The following is an 11,744-nucleotide window of genomic DNA, read 5'->3' as shown; positions in this document are numbered from 1 at the left end:
ATACATATGTACGTGTGTATGCGTGCATGGAAGTGGTGTCGTACGTGTATATGTCTATGTGTAGATGTGTGTGTGTCAGAGTAATACCGGTTTGCCTCTTAATTGGGATGTCTCTTAAGATTTAATTGGCATTGCCTCTGTAAGACATCCCACGCACCCAGTCTAATGCCACCCAAGAAAAAAAAGATCAATATGTAAAGTGCCGATTTTTTTTTTTTAAAAAAGACGTAACTACATCCGACCGTCTGTCCAGCGGCCCAAACGCCCTCCTTCCACTGCATGTTCCCCTGTCTGTTAATCCAACCACCATCAATCTTCACCTTTGACCCTTTTCACTTTTGACCCTTTGAAGTCTCTGAAGATTGATGGTACACTATCCCCACCCACCCATTGATCCGACCACCCCATTTAATCAAAGCTACGTAACCTAAAATCAGTTCTGCATACCCCTAGTGATCTGAAAATTTGAAAAGAAATAGATTTAACTCGCCAAATATTGAGAATGATAATTACTTTTATAATAAGAAACAAACTGAAACAATAGGAATCTATTCTTAATTCAAACCATACATAATATATAGTATACATGTAAAAACTAACAATTGCTTGCTAATTTATGTGTTTTATATTATTTTATTAACTGCAAACTAAGGTTACCAAATACAAACTATCATCAGAAGGGCCAAAGAACTAATGCAGATTATAATTGAAAGCGTTGAAAGAAAACCAAGAGAAAAAGATAAATGTATTTTTTCACGAACAAATCTTTTTCAAACCAGGATAGTAAATCACTGAATGTTTTATGGACAATCCACTCTATTCACTATGATTATAATCTATTTACTAACATAGACTGAAATTTTGAGAAATTCACACATTATAAGTACAAAGAGTAGTTTTCTGCAGGCCAGATCAAGTTATTGGACAATAATGACCTAAATAACTATATCTGTAGATTATTCCCTTTTTTGTCACTCCTCAACCTCTTTCGTACTCTCAATACCTCTTTCGGTTAAATTATTTTATTAAATATTAACTAATTTTATTTGTTTGAATTTTATATTTCACATTTATAACCTTAGGAACAAAGATGATGGTGAGAAATTATGATTATGATAATGAAATCAATATTAACATTTTATAAAATTTAGCCCATGATATCATAGCCTTTTACTACAGAACACTTAAGTATGTGAATACGCGACAAAACGTACTAGCGACAAAACGTACCACCGACAAAACGTACCACTTACCCTGAGGGATGCTTGTGAAGGGTTTTCTAAAATCACTTTAAATAATGACAAGCGACAAAACGTACCACTTGCCTGGAGGGCTACTTGCGAAGAGTCTTCCAACCAGCCATCAAATAATGTCAGGCGACAAAACGTACCACTTGATAGGACGGTATATATATCGGCCAAAATAAGGTTTAAAGTTGAACAGATTGGTGGTGAGAAAAGTGCCGATGCAAGACCAAGACTAAGACCATACCTGCAAGATTTTCGCCAGACCAAGACCAGCAAGAATCTTGCATATGCAATATTTGAATATTTGTTGATTTCCATCACACTTTATCCAGGCTTTGGACCAGGGACGGATAGGTATTATTAGAGGGGCGCGGACGCTTTCTCCCACAAGGGCCACCAGCATCTCAATGTCACAAATCAATTGCACAGTTTTCTTTCTACAGTAAGTCAATAGTATTAACAATTGACAATTAAAACCTGACATTCTTTCATCAGTATATTATTCTGAATTGTTCAAAATATAATATGAAGTTCAAGGAGAACGTATACTATATTACAAAATTAGCAGATGTTTTAGTGTACTAGTTTTTGATGCTACTGTATCTATCACTTGGACCAGGGACGGATAGGTATTATTAGTGGGGCGCGGACGCTTTCTCCCACAAGGGCCACCAGCATCTCAATGTCACAAATCAATTGCACAGTTTTCTTTCTACAGTAAGTCAATAGTATTAACAATTGACAATTAAAACCTGACATTCTTTCATCAGTATATTATTCTGAATTGTTCAAAATATTATAAGAAGTTCAAGGAGAACGTATACTATATTACAAAATTAGCAGATGTTTTAGTGTACTAGTTTTTGATGCTACTGTATCTATCACTTTTGCATTCGAAATATTTTTTAATAAATCTTTTTCAATAGACATCAACATAAATGTTTTCAAATGTTCCTGAGACATGGTACTCGTTAGCCTATTTTTAATGTATTTCAGTTTATTTCAGTTTTGAAAAAAATTCTTTCACATGTTACCTGAGCTACGGGCAAAGTCAATAAAAATTTGTATGCTGGAAACCTGGATAAGTATTACTGCAAAATTTACAATTCTGCAAAATTAAAAAGCAGCACATTGGACAATTTTGCACCACGTTTTGCATTCGCTTTCCTTGTAAACAAATGTATTTTCTCCTAATTCTGAATCACTTGCACCATCAGCACAGTCATTTTTTCTCGGTTGTGCTCGTCATCAAGACCGACTTTCAAGGATATCCACGTCCTTCAAAAGTCCAAGAGAATACATTTATAGTATCCTTGGAAACTTCTTTACTGAAGTTTTTCAGAAAATATGTAAGTTTATCGAAAGGCACGTCTGGAAGTTCTGTTACTTGGTTGAAGTGTCTAGGGTCCAAATGATCCATAAAGTACATTGCTTCTTGAATCTTAAAGAAATACTCAAAACTACCATGTCCAATATTGTGTTGAATGCTTCGATGCAGTACCTGGTCGTTGGATAGAAGCAGCTTTATCTTCATATTCACAGGAAAAATCCTGTATATTTTCTGTAGAAGCAATTTTCTCAATTATTATGGTCAACTCTGTATACAAAGCACTTTCTGGGTTCGAAAAATGACCAAACTTTTTCTGAAAATCAGTGTGTTTCCGCAATAACTGTAAGACGCCTTTGTTAACATTTGATCTTCCAAATGTCCATTCGCTGATAAGACTCACGCATACATATCGCAGTCATTCAGGAGAACAATGACACAGAATCAATGCAATTTTTTGTCAGAACATGATTGAGTATATGAGCGTAACACCACACGTGTAACTGAGTTCCTTAGTGGTTAAGCGGTTAGCGTATGCGCCTTTGTCGTGGGAGACCTGAGTTTGATTCCTGGCGGGAGCTCATGCGCTTCGGAATTCCCGTAAATCAGTATGTCCCATCTCATATAGCCTCGCTGCTAAAAGGGCCGTTAAACTCAAAATCAACTGAATCACACGTGTAACTGATCATAGGTGAATTGAAAAAATTCGAATATTGTCCTTGCATGTTACTTGAGCCATCGGTTGAATTTCAAATACACTTCTTAATATCAAGGTTCAACTTCTGCAGAATTTCCAGCAGTAAACCGCAAGGACACTGGCCTGTGGTAGATATGCATTTTACAATGACAACAATACTTTGTTTAACAACCATTTTAACAACATACCGTAAAACAACAGAGCACTGGCCTGAAACTACTATATCCTGAGTAGTGTCTAATAGAACAGAAAATATTGAAGCTTGAGAGACTTCTTTCGAAATATCTTCTCTGATAAGTGTGCTGATAGCATTCAAAACATAATTTACCGTGTTTAGTAAAAGTTATGCGACCACTATCCTGCTTACTCCCTCGTATATGACTCTTCTCGGTGACCTTATCTAAATTACTTTTAAGCGGAAGATCAAATTTGCTTAAGAAAGGAATAATATCCAAAAAGTTTCCATGATCTATAGCTATGTGTTTCAGTTTATAGGCTGCTACATTTCCTCTGTAAATGAGCCCTCTTTTACCAATGAGTTTCTGCACTTTGACGACTCGATACATTACCTGTCTGTTCTTCTCAACCTTATACTGCCGTTGTTTTACCTGTTCATGAGGAAGTAGTTTCTTAACATTATGTTCTCTTTTGTTAGATATGTAAGCACACACATTGGTCTAATGTATTTTGGAAGACTCGTGTTCTCTTACTCGCTGATAAACGTGTTTAATGTTACGTTTGTCACGTACAGAACCTTTAAGAGAAGTTTGTTCGATCTGGAGAATAATCTGTGAACACGCTGCAAAAAGAAAATGCTTGAAGTGGTACGTTTTGTCGCAGATTAAATATCCGAAATGTTTTAATTAGTCCAAGACAGGTTGTAATTTATATAAGTGGTACGTTTTGTCGTGGAATAAATGTCAGAAATGCTTTAAATGCTTAATCCATGACAGGTTGTCATTTATGACAGGTCATCAAAAGTGGTACGTTTTGTCGCGAAAATTCAAGTGGTACGTTCGGGGGGCGCGGTGGCTCAGTGGTAGAGCGTTCACCTCTGGTGCTTGGGGTCCCGGGTTCGATCCCAGCCCCCGCCAAGTGAACTTTGTGGTGGACAAACACCGTGCTCGTGGGTTTTCTCGGGGTTCTCCCGTTTCCTCCCACTTTCTTCATTCCACCATTTCACTCATCTCTCATCATCACCGTCTCCTTTAGTCTAACCGGCATAACCGTGGGACGTAAAACTCAAAGATTTCATTTCATTTTCAAGTGGTACGTTTTGTCGCTGGTACGTTTTGTCGGGACACCAAGTATGTACCTAGTACAAAGTATTCAGTAGCATTAGTTAACATATGGACTTATATGCTAAACTATATATTTTAAGAAAAAAAGAAAAGAAAAGAAAAAGAGTGAGTGTCAGCTCGGGGTAAGGTTCGTCATCTCTGTAATATTACGAAGTTTACTATATTTTGTTACTACATCAACCACCACTGAATTTTGTATATTATGGTTGATTATTATTACTGATGAATAATCTTACTTATGTTTATATACTAATTGGACATTGTCTATTGCTTGTAAGATTTAACGGCAATAGAATATTTTATTATATTCTCTTCTATATCTAAATTCAGTACTGAATGTATGTATTATTCAAAGAATACTTGAACTGAAAGAGGAAGATAAGGTTGCTCAGGATGAGAAAGAAGATTGTATACTGCGCGCTGAATTTGACAAGACCATAAACAAACAGAATAAAGGATTTATTGATATCGTTCCAACAAAACTTATCAAGGACACAGGTTGTCAAATACATAATGATCTGTTTCGCCAGGTGCAAAAGAATCTGTCATAGAACAACTTCTGGAAGGCTTTAAAAAGTGTCTTACTGTATCATTACGCAAAACAGCCTCTGGCGTCAAATGTGAACGATATAGAACTATGAATTCAGTAACTTGACGAAAATACTAACGGCCAAAGTTCTATGGACAACTGAAAGAAAGCTGTAATCTATCATTCAGATGATTAATTTGAATTCAGAAGAGGAAGGGGAAACGCAAAGGAGTATTGGGTTTGCATTTAATCTTGAAGAACAGGATACGAAAGATAAGTATACGTATATTGCCTTTGTCGATGTGGAAAAGTCACTTGGTAGAGTTGATTGGAAAATAATGTTTAGAATGCTGAAGAGGTTGAGCGTAAAATACAGAAATGGGCGGGAAATACAATGACTGTATAGAGATGAAAGCACTGTGATAGATGTGACGAATATATTGAGGAAGATGCTATCAAGAAAGCGTAAGGCAACCTGCGAGGTTCCCGGTAAGGTGTGAGTAAGGTTTTGTATCACCTTACTTAAATGGACGATTCATTCAATAGAATGGACGGATTGCGAGACAAAATAAGTATAATAATAATAATAATAATAATAATAATAATAATAATAATAATAATAATAATAATAATAATAATAATAATAATAATAATAATAATAATAATAATAAAGGAGTGAGAATACATAGTGAGCAAGTGGACTTCTTTGGAAGTGCCGCTGACAAGGCTGTGTTAGCAGAAGATAAACAAGAGTAGGAAGTCATGCTTAATATGATTGGTTGAAGTACTCAATAATATGATTGGTTGAAGTACTCAAAAAATATAATATGAAGATCAATTGTTCTAAGACAGCTAAGACAAAGGTAATGGTAGCAAGCAAGAACAAAACAAAGTTAAGATGTTTTATTGAGAAGTTGGAGAATGTGTCAGCTTTCACGTGCCTTGGTTGTAACATAACACCATATGTAAAAGGTAAAAGTTGTTAGTAGAATAAATCAAGCTAAAGCCACTTTTAACAGTAAACAGAATATATTTATTTTCTGTAATATTGATACGAGAATTCACAAGAGCTTGTTAACTACCTTTATTTTTAAATGGTAGCGAGACCTGGATGCTAGGCCAAGTAGATAAGAAACGCATAACAGCCTTTGAAATGTGGTGCTCCAAAGTAAGAAATTCCAAAAGTGGACAAAGTAACAAATCAGAAATTATTGAAAAGGATTAGATACGAGAAAAGAGGAATATCTGGTGTGAAGACATGATGACTAGTTAAAAGGTTGCTAGAAGGATTTAGAGAGGGAGAGAATCCTAGGGTAAGACCTGGATTATAGTACATACACCAGATAATTGAAGATACCGGTTGCAAAAGCTACGAAACACTAACAAAAGGCACACTGACAGGGCTTCCAAATGACCGTGTATTATGGACTGGTTCACACCAATCATATGACTAAATACAAAGAAGGAGATTCCGTTTAATATACTACCCAAGAGATTTTCCATGGGACGAGTTTGCTGAAGAAAGAAAATGGAATAAAAATTTTTAGTTGATAGACGCAAGTGAATAAATTTGGAGGGAAAAGTTAGAAAGTGGAAGAAAATAGGAGAATCTGTCATTAGGGGAATAATGTCATTAATTTGAACACACATGGCCCGAGATTAAAGTACGATACTTTAAGCCAGAAGAGAATATTATACCACCGAGCTTTCTTACAATTATGTGGAAGAAAACTAGAACTAAAAATATAAAGCAAAATTTTATAAGAACTAAAACTATAAAACCCATAATGTTCCTTTTGTTTCCCTATAGCTAATCCAATTTAAAGTATGAGAACATAGTTTATGATCAATCCAAAAATTCCAAACGAGATTAGTTCTTTGCATTATTTTTGTTATAAATCATATTTACTACTCACTCAAACATGGAAACGACGGCGATATATCTGTTTTGAAGATGGCGAAAAAAAAAAAAACATGTACGTACTTCACTGCTGACAGACGTCATGACTTAACATACACATTTGCATATAAACATATGTGCCGCCCGATTGCACATGTGTATATATGCATATGCACATTGCACATTGCAGCACCCGGTTGTCATGGATTCCCTTCCAAGAACTGATCAAGATGCCAGAAGAGACGATAGTCGATAGGAGAATCATCAGTAGAACAGGAGAATATGATTGGCGAGGAAGGGTTTCATACTGCAACTTATAGAGAGTCTGCACCATCCTTCGAGCGTAACAGTTCATTTTCGTGAAATAAAAATATATCATGTTTGTCACTTTTTGCTGAATAGTTGTGGACAAGTTTTAGGTGATTTGATGTTCTCCACTATAATGTTTAGCAGTGACGGTTCCATCTTGATGGAGAAAAACATGATGCGGGCGGAGAGGTGAGTTTGGACGTTGATCACGATCCAACCAGTTCTGACCGTTTGTGGCTGTCGCAGCAGAGCCATTTTCCATCCAATTGTCACTCTGATGTAGCAAACCTTCCCTGTTATTAAGAACACTCAGAGAACTGCATACTATCAGATGAGGATCCTTGTCGCCCAGTGTCGACTCATGTGACACCCACTCCAACTTTTTCACCTTACCGATTACAGGAAGCCACCGAACGTCACTGGTAAGAGTGTACGTCCAACTAGTCTGCAATGGTACGCATACTTTTTCCAGGGTTCGCTTCCACAATATTACCGAAGAATTCATCAGAAATTCCTTTTGTCGATTGCTGTAGTTCTCATTTATCAATCCCTAGTCACAGGCAAGAAAATGCACTGTTGATGTTTTTCGTGACTAGATAGTAGAATGTCTCAGTTTAAGCTCGTAAAGAGTAAGCACTCACAACTGTGTGGTCTCCATGATGCATTTTCAAACAACCCTGTTGAACAATACACTTCATCTTGACTGACTGGGCACCCCAGTTTGTTTCGTGAACATCTACTGAGTTTGTGACGTCATACGCGTGATTTCGGCTTATCCATTGGCTGCATTATAGAGAGTGGTTTCCTTGCAAACATAAGAGCAGACATTCCGATCGTACAACCGAAAATATATTGTATTTTATTTATTTTCTTTTTTTTTTCAAATGTTTTCTATCTTTCTTGGAAAGTGGTTAAATTCTTTCCAAACCCCTATACTATGTAGAATCAGTGATTTTAATAAAGTCCCGGGTTCGATTCCCGGCTGGAGATCATGTGGTTCGGATCACACACTCTAGGTTCATGTCTCATATAGCTTCGATGCTGAGAGGGACGCTAAATCTAAACTCAACCAATTAATAACATAGCTAAATGAATAATAACCACTACTATTTTTTTCTTTCTATTATTTCAACCCAGGAAGTATTATGGCCGATTAGATGGATTTCAGTTGGTTGATGTGTGGTCAGCCCTTCACATCACTCCGTTGTTGCCTCGTTCTGTATAGACTGGAGTTCGTTTCCTTTTAATCCAATGGTCCCGATTGTATCACGATGGTGTGACAACAAAAGAATGCTATGCATTCATCAGGAATCGAGCTCGATACCATATTTCATGAAAGACATTGCAAGAAGACCCTGTGGTTCGATGGGACCATAACAAATTAGTAAACCGTTAATAGAAAGAAACATAAAGCGCTGAGAACCTCGAGAATATAAGTAACATTTTAAAAATATACATAGAAAATTACACCTTTTGTAATCGAAACCAAGATTTCACGTTTAATGAGAGACTGGGTGTAAAAGAAATGCCTATAACTAAACAAAGATAAAGAGAAAGCTTACTTTCTTGAGAGGGAAGAGATACATCTTGCTCTTCTTTATGTTAAATTTCAAGGTGGTTCGCAAGATTAAGGTGATTCAACCATAGTTTCTTCTCTGAAGACATCTAAAACCTGAAAAGAATAAAGAATATTAAAGTTTTCTTCACTTTATTCAATGATATTTAAGAAGTTATACGTTCTCTGTAAGAGTTTTCTTACCTTGTTTACTACAGTAAAAACCTGGCTTCAACGGACCCTTTATTAGACGGAAAACTGTTTTAAACGGAATTATTTCACGGTCTCATGAATTTTGGACTAAAAAACGCCTAAAAGTCCCTTCATTAAGTGAAAACTGTGTTATGTGGACAACGGAAGTCAAAATAAACATTTAACGGAAAATTCTGAGTTCCGGACTGCAGTGTTTAGAAAATTTTTAGACATCCTGTGAGGGGCAAACATATGCATTATACTATCTGCAATAAATTCTTCGTTCCTTTGTTAAATCTTTCTGGACAATTTTCCTTACGGAAAAACGTCTCTGACTTACGAAGTATAGTATCTGAGGCTAAAATGTGTGCGAAAAATGGAGCAGCCAAGCAGCAATATATACAGAAATCCCTACTTGACTATTGGAAATAATAAGGGTAACGTGTGCATAACATATATTATGTTTATTTGAAGATTTTGTGTATTAATTTGTAGAAAAAAGAAGTACTGTAATTGAACAACGTACGTACAGCAATATATTTTCCCATTATGTTTGTTATAAGCATATATTTTTAAGGAAAATTCTACCTTCATTAAGCGGAAACCTGACTTTAACGGAAATTTTTACGACTCTCGCTCGATTCCACTAAAGACAGGTTTCACTGTATTAGATTTAAGTTGTAATTCAACATTCTCATATCAACAATTTAGAAATCAACGGATAACCCCTTTCGTATCATTTTTTCATTGCAGTTGTTTTTACTTGCTCTTTTTATCTTGTCAGTCAAAATCATGGATCATAGAATTCAATAAATGAATAACTAATAAACATAACTAATAAAAGTAAACTATAAATAATTAAAAGACCATCTCCAAGAAACAATGTGTGTAGTTAGTTCAAAGCATTGAGTTCACTCCTCCTTCCACTCCAGTACAAAAAAGGTTCCTTTTTCCATCCAAACAACTTGAATACAGTGACACCTGTCTAATTGGGTTTTACAGAGCAAGAAAACTGTACGCAACGTGAATCAACCTCTCACTTATGTAGCAGAGTTATGGTCTTGTAGTAATGCAAAATGCCGATAAGAAGATACGTCATGGCTCTGACCCATGGAAACTTTAACATATCCTTCATAGTAGAACAGTGTCAAAATAATAGCTTTGTCATGAGACGGGCCACTGTTAGTGATTTAATTAAACGTTATGCATAGCATTCTTCTCTACAACTGTTATTACCAAAAGAATTGCATCCAAAGGGGACATCAGTGCAACTTACAAAATCTGTACTAAAGAAGATCTGAGATATGGCTGCCTATGTGAATCCACTACCTCAGCATGTTACGGTGAAACGGTTACATGTGGCCCAATCACAGCGAATCGTGCAATCCATCACAAATTGAGGCTGTAAACTGTCCGCAAGGGCAGCTGCATGCGTTAATATTATGGAGTAAAAGAACAAGGACAGAAGGATGTACGAGCGCCACCTATTTAGTACCGCTGGAAGTTTGTTGTGACAATGCAGGAAGCTTAAATTTACCTAAAGGTCAAGGGTTTATGAAAAAGGTCGGCCATCACCTACAGAGCTGTTCGTCAAAAAGGTCTATGTAACTTGGTACGTCAATTCAAAGTTTCTCGAAGGGTTTTATGACTTTTGCTTTCTCCTGCTGTAGAGGAAAGGTCGAAACACAAGTCAAAATTAATGCTGCTTATTCACAACATGTTCTATCCCCAATTTATACAAATGAAATACGACATTGTATGGCTACGACATCCATTGTATGGAACTGCACCAGGACCATGGCCACCGGCAGGGGAAGGGTAAACGCTAAGTAAAAGCAACACTGCCATCACCATCTGCTTTCCCTGACCAAGTTCAGCAATGATTATACAGAAATCGATACATCAGAGAGATTAAGGCGTTGGGCTGTGCTACTGGACAATTCTAAGGAAGCTTTTACTGGTGGAAGCAAGGTGTGTATAAAATTGTGTGTGTAAATAAACTTTTAACTCGTGTCTTCTGAATTATTTCTTTTGATTGCCTAACAATTACCACCAAATAAGATGAATTCACATCTTTCGGGTAAGTGAAAGAGATTTAAGTAACTCTTGACTTCGGGAAAATCATTTTGAAGGAATTTGTGAGAGTCTGGAACTGCGATAAATTTGAACTAAGAACAATTGAAACGATTATATGTATATAATTTTTGACTCTTCAACAAGCTTGTTTCTTGTTCTGAAAATAAAGAGAAAGATGCTACAGTAACTTAATGTTTAGATCTATCATTATACTTACTAACATCCATAGCATTTAAAGCAGGAGTAAACAGCAGTTCTAACGTAGAAGCTGGTTGCAAAATCCACAACTGTAACATCCATCAGTAACAGCGACACTTCATTGCAGGTACTGGATATTTCAGTTCTTTGAGCATGCAACGTCAGAATCTTCTGCTAATTGCATGTAATATTGAGTATGATAATCTCAAATGCACTATAAAGTGTTAATAGCCAAGTCTTGAAGAGGTTAAATAGTGCTGAACAGTCAATCATAAACGCTGAAACATTACAGAATCTTCACTAAAATAATCACGGGAAGTTGTTCGATATCTCTTCAATCATTTACTAAGCGTTGAGAAGCAACTTTGTACTCTAGATTCTTCTTTGGATGAACAATGCCAGTTAAAAATTTG

At 36.2% G+C, this 11,744-nt stretch overlaps 1 long non-coding RNA gene across 1 annotated transcript; it reads right to left on the bottom strand.

Annotated features, from left to right (window-relative positions):
• Positions 1-402: 402 nt before the first annotated feature.
• On the bottom strand, positions 403-11,453 carry LOC145663621 (uncharacterized). Its single transcript, XR_014127198.1, has 3 exons — positions 11,351-11,453; positions 8,873-8,982; positions 403-457 (listed from the first exon to the last, which is right to left on the bottom strand). It is a non-coding gene; the product is annotated as an uncharacterized LOC145663621 (long non-coding RNA).
• Positions 11,454-11,744: the final 291 nt, after the last annotated feature.

The sequence above is a fragment of the Thermobia domestica genome, chromosome 11 (genome assembly GCF_964235325.1).
Source record: "Thermobia domestica chromosome 11, izTheDome1.hap1.1, whole genome shotgun sequence".
Taxonomy (NCBI): Eukaryota; Metazoa; Arthropoda; class Insecta; order Zygentoma; family Lepismatidae; genus Thermobia; species Thermobia domestica.
This window is presented reverse-complemented; position numbering and strand designations above follow the sequence as displayed.